Source organism: Lampris incognitus, chromosome 2, assembly GCF_029633865.1.
Source record: "Lampris incognitus isolate fLamInc1 chromosome 2, fLamInc1.hap2, whole genome shotgun sequence".
Lineage (NCBI taxonomy): Eukaryota > Metazoa > Chordata > Actinopteri > Lampriformes > Lampridae > Lampris > Lampris incognitus.
In genome coordinates, this window is record NC_079212.1 from 33,220,567 (window position 1) to 33,228,066 (window position 7,500).

Below are 7,500 nucleotides of genomic sequence, written 5' to 3' on the forward strand. Positions count from 1 at the left end.
GGTAAATTGTCAGAAACCCTCAGAAATTGTGGTTGATGGAGGAATAAAATAGATTTTTTTGTCATGACTCTATGTTTCCTGTGTTCTCTGGCAGTCTGCAAACAGTGCTCTGAATGGGCTTTTTGTGAAGATTAAACAGCTGCTGAGACCAAAGACTTGGATGGGCCAATACATCCAGATCTACAGTGCAATTTCGAAATTGCCTGTCATGCTAGTTTGTGTGTGTGTGTGTGTGTGTGTGTGTGTTTGTGTGTGTGTGTGTGTGTGTGTGTGTGTGTGTGTGTGTGTGTGTGTGTGTGTGTGTGTGTGTGTGTGTGTGTGTGTGTGTGTGCTAGCGCATGTGTGTATGAATTGGTCAGAGTTTCCTCTTTGTGTTGTAGTTCCGGATTGCTCATTGGTCAGTGTTTCCTCTTTGTGTTATAGTTCATGACTGCTCATTGGTCAGTGTTTCCTCTTTGTGTTATAGTTCCTGACTGCTCTGTATTGCTCATCAGCTGTTTATTCTGGAAACTGCTCTACAAGTCTTGACTCTGCTCTCGCTGCCCGTCAGAGCCATTTCCATCAACCAAGTTTTTGGCCATGTGAAGGTTTCAGTGACTGTAATGTTAGCTCTTCAGTCGTATTACCCGTCATTGTTAATTATCTTATGTTTCTATGCCAGCCAGCTTGTGTAATGTTTGGTTATTTCACACGTTGTTATGGAGAAAAAAAATATTTTGGGCTCTTATAATTTATTCCAAAAGGAACAACGATATTCCTGTGATGGGACGGTTGCAGGTTTCTCTGCAAACCAGTGGAACCATCTGGGTCATGAATGTGAGTGGGTTTCTCAACAACTACAGTTGAGGTGTGATTTTGCAGTTGCTGAGAAAGAGTATGTGGATTCAGTCAACTTTCTTTGGATAACAAAAGGTCAGTCAGTAAACCCTTCCAACCATGACCTCGGGTACCTACGCTAGTGACTAACTCTCCGTTTTCAAACTGGGCTACATCTTTCAGTCTACTCCCAGAGATCTCAAAGGTTTCTCCTGGGGAGATGAAACATAATAAAGGCAGGATGTCTGTGAATGTTCTCATTCATCCAGGTCATGGTTATCCAAAGGAATTGAATCGAGTGCAACTGGACTTGGTCTATATCTGTGAAGACGTTCCGCCTCTCATCCAAGAGGCTTCATCAGTTCGTGTCTCTTGGAGAGTAGTAGAAGCTAGGCTAAGAGGAGAGGTGGTGATTAGTGAGCAGCAGTATGGTTTCATGCCACGAAAGAGCACCACAGATGCGATGTTTGCTTTGAGAATGTTGAGTGTATATGTTGAAGTATAGAGTTGGCCAGAAGGAGTTACATTGTGTCTTTGTGGCTTTAGAGAAAGCATATGACAGGGTTCCGAGAGAGGAGGTGTGGTATTGTATGAGGAAGTCGGGAGTTGCAGAGAAGTATGTAGGAGTGGTGCAGGATATGTATGAGGGCGGTGTGACAATGGTGAAGTGTGTGGTTGGAATGACAGATGGGTTCAAGGTGGAGGTGGGATTACATCAAGGATCTGAGCCCTTTCTTGTTTGCAATGGTGATGGACAGATTGACGGACGAGATCAGGCAGGAGTCTCTGTAGACTATGATGTTTGCGGATGGCATTGTGATCTGTAGCGAGAGTAGGGTGCAGGTTGAGGAGAGCCTGGAGAGGTGGAGGTATGCACTGGAGAGAAGAGGAATGAAAGTAAGTCAGAGCAAGATGGAATACCTGTGCATGAATGAGAGTGAGGACAGTGGAATGGTGAGGATGCAAGGAGTAGAGATGAAGAAGGCGTATGAGTTTAAATACTGGGGGTCAACTGTCCAAAGTAACGGGGAGTGCAGAAGAGAGGTGAAGAAGAGAGTGCAGGCAGGGTGGAGTGGGTGGAGAAGAGTGTCAGGAGTGATTTGTGACAGAAGGGTACCAGCAAGAGTTAAAGGGAAGGTTTACAAGATGGTTGTGAGACCAGCTTTGTTATATGGTTTGGAGACAGTGGCACTGACGAAAAGACAGGAGGCGGAGCTGGAGGTGGCAGAGTTGAAGGTGCTAAGATTTTCACTGGGAGTGACGAAGAAGGACAGGATTAGGAATGAGTATATTAGAGTGACAGCTCAGGTTGGATGGTTCAAAGCAAGAGAGGCAAGATTGAGATGGCTTGGACATGTGTGGAAGAGACATGCTGGGTATACTGGAAGAAGGATGCTGAATATGGAGCTGCCAGGGAAGAGGAAAAGAGGAAGGCCAAATAGGAGGTTTATGGATGTGGTGAGGGAGGACATGCAGGTGGCTGGTGTGACAGAGGAAGATGCAGATATATATATATACACACACACACAATGTTCATTCAACATACAGTGCATCCGGAAAGTATTCACACCCTTTCACTTTCCCCACATTTTGTTATGTTACAGCCTTACTCCAAAATGGATTAAATTCCTTTTTTTTCTCATCAATCTACACACAATACCCCATAATGACAAAGCGAAAAAGGTTTTGTAGAAATTTTTGCAAATGTATTAAAAATAAAAAACTGAAATAATGCATGTACACAAGTATTCACACCCTTTACTCAGTGCTTGGTTGAGGCACCCTTGGCAGCGATTACAGCCTCAAGTCTTCATGGGTATGAAGTTACAAGCTTGGCACACCTATATTTGGGGTATTTCTCCCATTCTTCTCTGCAGATCCTCTCGAGCTCTGTAAGGTTAGATGGGGAGTGTCACTGCATAGCTATTTTCAGGTCTTTCCAGAGATGTTCAATGGGGTTCAAGTCTGGGCTCTGGCTGGGCCACTCAAGGATATTCACCGACTTGTCCCGAAGCCACTCCTTCATTGTCTTGGCTGTGTGCTTAGGGTCGTTGTTGTGTTGAAAGGTAAACCTTCGCCCCAGTCTGAGGTCCTGAGCGCTCTGGAGCAGGTTTTCATCAAGGATCTCTCTGTACTTTGCTCCATTCATCTTTCCCTCAATCCTGACTAGTCTCCCAGTTCCTGCTGCTGAAAAACGTCCCCACAGCATGATGCTGCCACCACCATGCTTCACTGTAGGGATGGTACTAGCAAGGTGATGAGAGGTGCCTGGTTTTCTCCAGATGTGACGTTTGGCATTCAGGCCAAAGAGTTCAATCTTGGTTTCATCAGACCAGAGAATCTTGTTTGTCATGGTCTGAGAGTCCTTTAGGTGCTTTCTGGCAAACTCCAAGTGGGCTGTCATGTGCCTGTTACTGAGCAGAGGCTTCTGTCTGGCCACTCTACCATAAAGGCCTGATTAGTGGAGTGCTGCAGAGATGGTTGTCCTTTTGGAAGGTTCTCCCATCTCCACAGAGGAACGCTGGAGCTCTGTCAGAGTGACCATCGGGTTCTTGGTTACCTCCCTGACCAAGGCTCTTCTCCCTCGATTGCTCAGTTTGGCTGGGTGACCAGCTCTAGGAAGAGTCCTGGTGGATCCAAACGTCTTCTATTTACGAATAATGGAGACCACTGTGCTCTTCGGGAACTTCAAAGCTGTAGAAATTTTTTTGTACCCTTCCCCAGATCTGTGCCTCGATACAATCCTGTCTCGGAAGTCCACAGACAATTCCTTTGACTTCATGGCTTGGTTTCTGCTCTGACATGCACTGTCAACAGTGGGACCTTATATAGACAGGTGTGTGCCTTTCCAAATCATGTCCGATCAATTGAATTTACTACGGGTGGACTCCAATGAAGATGTAGAAACATCTCAAGGATGATCAGTGGAAACAGGATGAACCTGAGCTCAATTTTGAGTGTCATAGCAAAGGGTGTGAATACTTATGTACATGCAATATTTCAGTTTTTTATTTTTAATAAATTTGCAAAAATTTCTACAAAACCTTTTTCACTTTGTCATTATGGGGTATTGTGTGTAGATGATGAGAAAAAAAAGTAATTTAATCCATTTTGGAATAAGGCTGTAACATAACAAAATGTGGGGAAAGTGAAGGGGTGTGAATACTTTCTGGATGCACTGTATATCAGTGGTCATTCTGTATATATTAATATCCACCATCCCCTCTATATATATATATATATATATACACACACACACACACACACACACACACACACACACACACACACACACACACACACACACACACACACACACACATTATCCAAACCGCTTATCCTACACAGGGTATGTATGTGTGTGTGTGTGTGTGTGTGTGTGTGTGTGTGTGTGTGTGTGTGTGTATTTATATATATATGATATATATGTGTGCACACAAACACACACACACACACACACACACAGATAATTTTGAAACTGATTTTTTTTTCGCTTTAAAAAGCAACTAAATGTTATACCACTTTGGTGAGTTTACCACCATCTAAGGGAGGAAAACTTGGGAGCAAGTGATGTAAGTATAGCAGGCTTAACACAACTGCAGCTAATAACACTAAATATGGGCTTGTGGGATTTAGATGTGGCAATGAGCAAGCATTGACAAAACTATTGACTGTTGTGAATGCTTGCTCATTGCCACACCTAAAGCAAATGGACCCATCAGTAATGTTAGTATTTGCAGCTGTGTTTATCCTGTTACGCTTCATCACTTGGTCCCAAGATCATCTCAGCGGTGGAAATGGATTATTTAATTCGAAATTAATGAAAATCCATCAAAGACCTAAGTTTTTGGTTCATTTAGTGTGATGTAGGAGTAAGAGTACTTCCTCAGAACAAGGAAATGAGACACATTGTGAGGCTTCTATTCTTTAAAGCCTCTGACTCCACTCAACACACTCCCATAACACAAAGTTTTCCATCAACCCTCCCTGAGAGGAGGGAGGGATTCCCAGTCTCAGGAGCACTCGCTTCACTCGGCTGCACTTTACTCAAAGACCACACAGCTCTCCAAGGCTGCTCCCCGAGAAGGATGAGAGCAGAAACACAGTGGAGACGGATTTCCAATCTCCCCATCTCTCGCTCTACTCATTGTCTTCTGCTGGACCACACAGAGTCTGCCCTCCCAGAGATGATGCCATTAGGATGGAGATAAACACCGCTTGATTCACGCAGGATTAGGCCGCACCACACAAATGTGGGGTTTAGTAATCAGAGGAAAAATACCATGACATAGTTCTCAGACGTGAAGTTCAAGAAATCTTTGGAGCTGCTGTTAGAGACCTGTCAGACATCCAAATGTTTTCAGCTCTTTGAAATTCCTGCCTCTCCCAACAGAAACACACTACCACATTACAAACATCACAGGCCATAGTTTGGATCGGTTTTGTCCATATAATTAGGGAGGGTTTTAGCTTTCATCAATTATATTTCACTGAAAATGTGGTTTTCCTTGTTTATTGCAGATATGTTTTTTTGGCTAGAGAAATGAATAAATGGGAAAGAGCAATATTAATTGTGTAAACTATTTGTCTTACTCCCCTGACATGGTTTACGACTCAGAGCTCAGTTTTACTTTGCCTAAAAGCACTTCAGGAAACCATCAACAATGGGTAAGTGGCTAACTGCTGCTTAGATGGGGACACGGGTCACATGCAGGCACAAAATGACAAACAGACATTTTACAAATATGTGGACACACACACACACACACACATACACACATATTTTGTAGTCTTTATTTATGTCCACATTTTATGTCCACATTACAGGGGACCTACATCGTTCAGATACATGACATTAGGACTTGTCATATCATATGTGTTACTATGGCAATAGCACTTGCATGTACAAAGCAAAATGTTCAGCCTCCATTCAAGGATGGAGAAAGCCGCAGCTTTTCCATACAGGACAACTGCCAATAATAGGTGAGACCGAACAACATCTCATTAGTTGCTTGGCCCTTTTCTTTGTCAGTCCCAGCATCCATAAACCTCTAACCACTATTCTGTGAACATGGCCTACGGTGCACAAAATATAAAAACTTAAAGCTGGTAAGTATAGTCCAACTGCAATTGTCTGGACCAGTGGTTAATATTTCAGAATTTTTGTTAAAAGTTTCTTCCAAACCATAATCAACCCACACACACACACACAGTCTAAAACAATAATCCACATTTACATGTACACATATACGAATGCATGTAAACGTGTAGAGAAAAGCAAACATAAAACTCGAAGTTTATATACATACACATGTGCACACTTGCATGTGCACAAATGCAAAACACACATTCACATATAAATTTGCTCACACATACAGCACAGTACACACACACACACACACACACACACACACACACACACAAAACCCATCCACCAACTTTGTTTGTTTCTGTCTCTTTCTCTCTCGCTCTTTCTTTCTCTCTCTCTTTTCCTCTTCCTCTCTCTTTCTATCCGCGAGACACTCATTTTGAGTATGAGTTTAACCTTGTCAACTTCAACAAGTGATACCTAACCGATCTGTTTCCTCTCTGTTGCCATGGCGACCATTTAGCCAGCTGTTACGGCAAACCAGGAAAAGGGAAGCAGTCGTGCCCTTTGCTTCCTTGAGCCTTCCTGTACAGTCTGAAAGTGCAGACTTGTCTTTAGAGCTCCACTTTCTGTAGCCCCTTCCTGTAATGGGATTTTTCCAAGCGTGTCGTAGTTACGATTATCAGTCCACGTTTTTCTGTCCATTCTTTCTTCCCACTGTTGCTGTCGCCGTGTCTTTGGATATGTCTGTAAGAGACGTGGCTGTTAAGGGGTTAGGAGAAGGTGAGGTAGAGGATGAGGTACTCACCAAAACAAACCGTAGTTTATGTTTACTTTTCCAAAACCTGCCTTTCTTTCTTACTTATTTCATTTAACCCCACTTCTCTTACAATCTGTGTTTGCTGTGGGGAAAAATACCAAGCAATTTTATCACTCAATAAACCTCATATTTCGAAAAGCTCACACCCACCAGGAAACACAACAAAGGCTGAAGTCATATTCATATTTCAACATGCTTTTTTTTCAACGCCATCTTGAGTTTTTAGCGCTCCTTCGAGTGGCCTCATTGGACCCAGTATAATGAAACCTGCTCCACACACAGGATACGACGCCACTAAAGCTAAGAAAAAACTGAAGATACGTTTTGCATCCAGCACATCGATGCTATCACATTTCATCTAATAAAACTATTTTTTCTTGGCCTTTATTTCAGACATGTGGGATCAATAATGTTTAAGAACTCATGTTCGTTCTCCTCAAAAAACCCTCAAGCCAACTTATCGGCCTTGGATGACAATTGCTCTTAAACTGTGTATTGAGATTTATTTAAAGACTCACACACACACACACACCTCCCCTGTGTGGTTGAACATCTGTAAATCAGCGAGATCAGCTGGCTGAGTGTCAGGTTGGGGAGAAAACCTGCACACTCTTAGCTGAGTACCACTGGTGGAGAGACGTGGGTATAAATGACAAATACAGTAATGTGGGTCGAACCAGCACACATGATGCAGGGACATCAGAACCTGCCATTCAACCCAAGCACGCACTGCATCACACACTGTACAGCAGGATTTACACAAACCATGTCCCCT

The 7,500-nt window shown here is 43.1% G+C and overlaps 1 protein-coding gene across 3 annotated transcripts in view; it reads left to right on the top strand.

Moving 5' to 3' along the window:
* Window positions 1–7,500, top strand: part of sema3bl (sema domain, immunoglobulin domain (Ig), short basic domain, secreted, (semaphorin) 3bl) — a 120,040-nt gene that overhangs the window by 61,315 nt on the left and 51,225 nt on the right. The window lies entirely within an intron of this gene.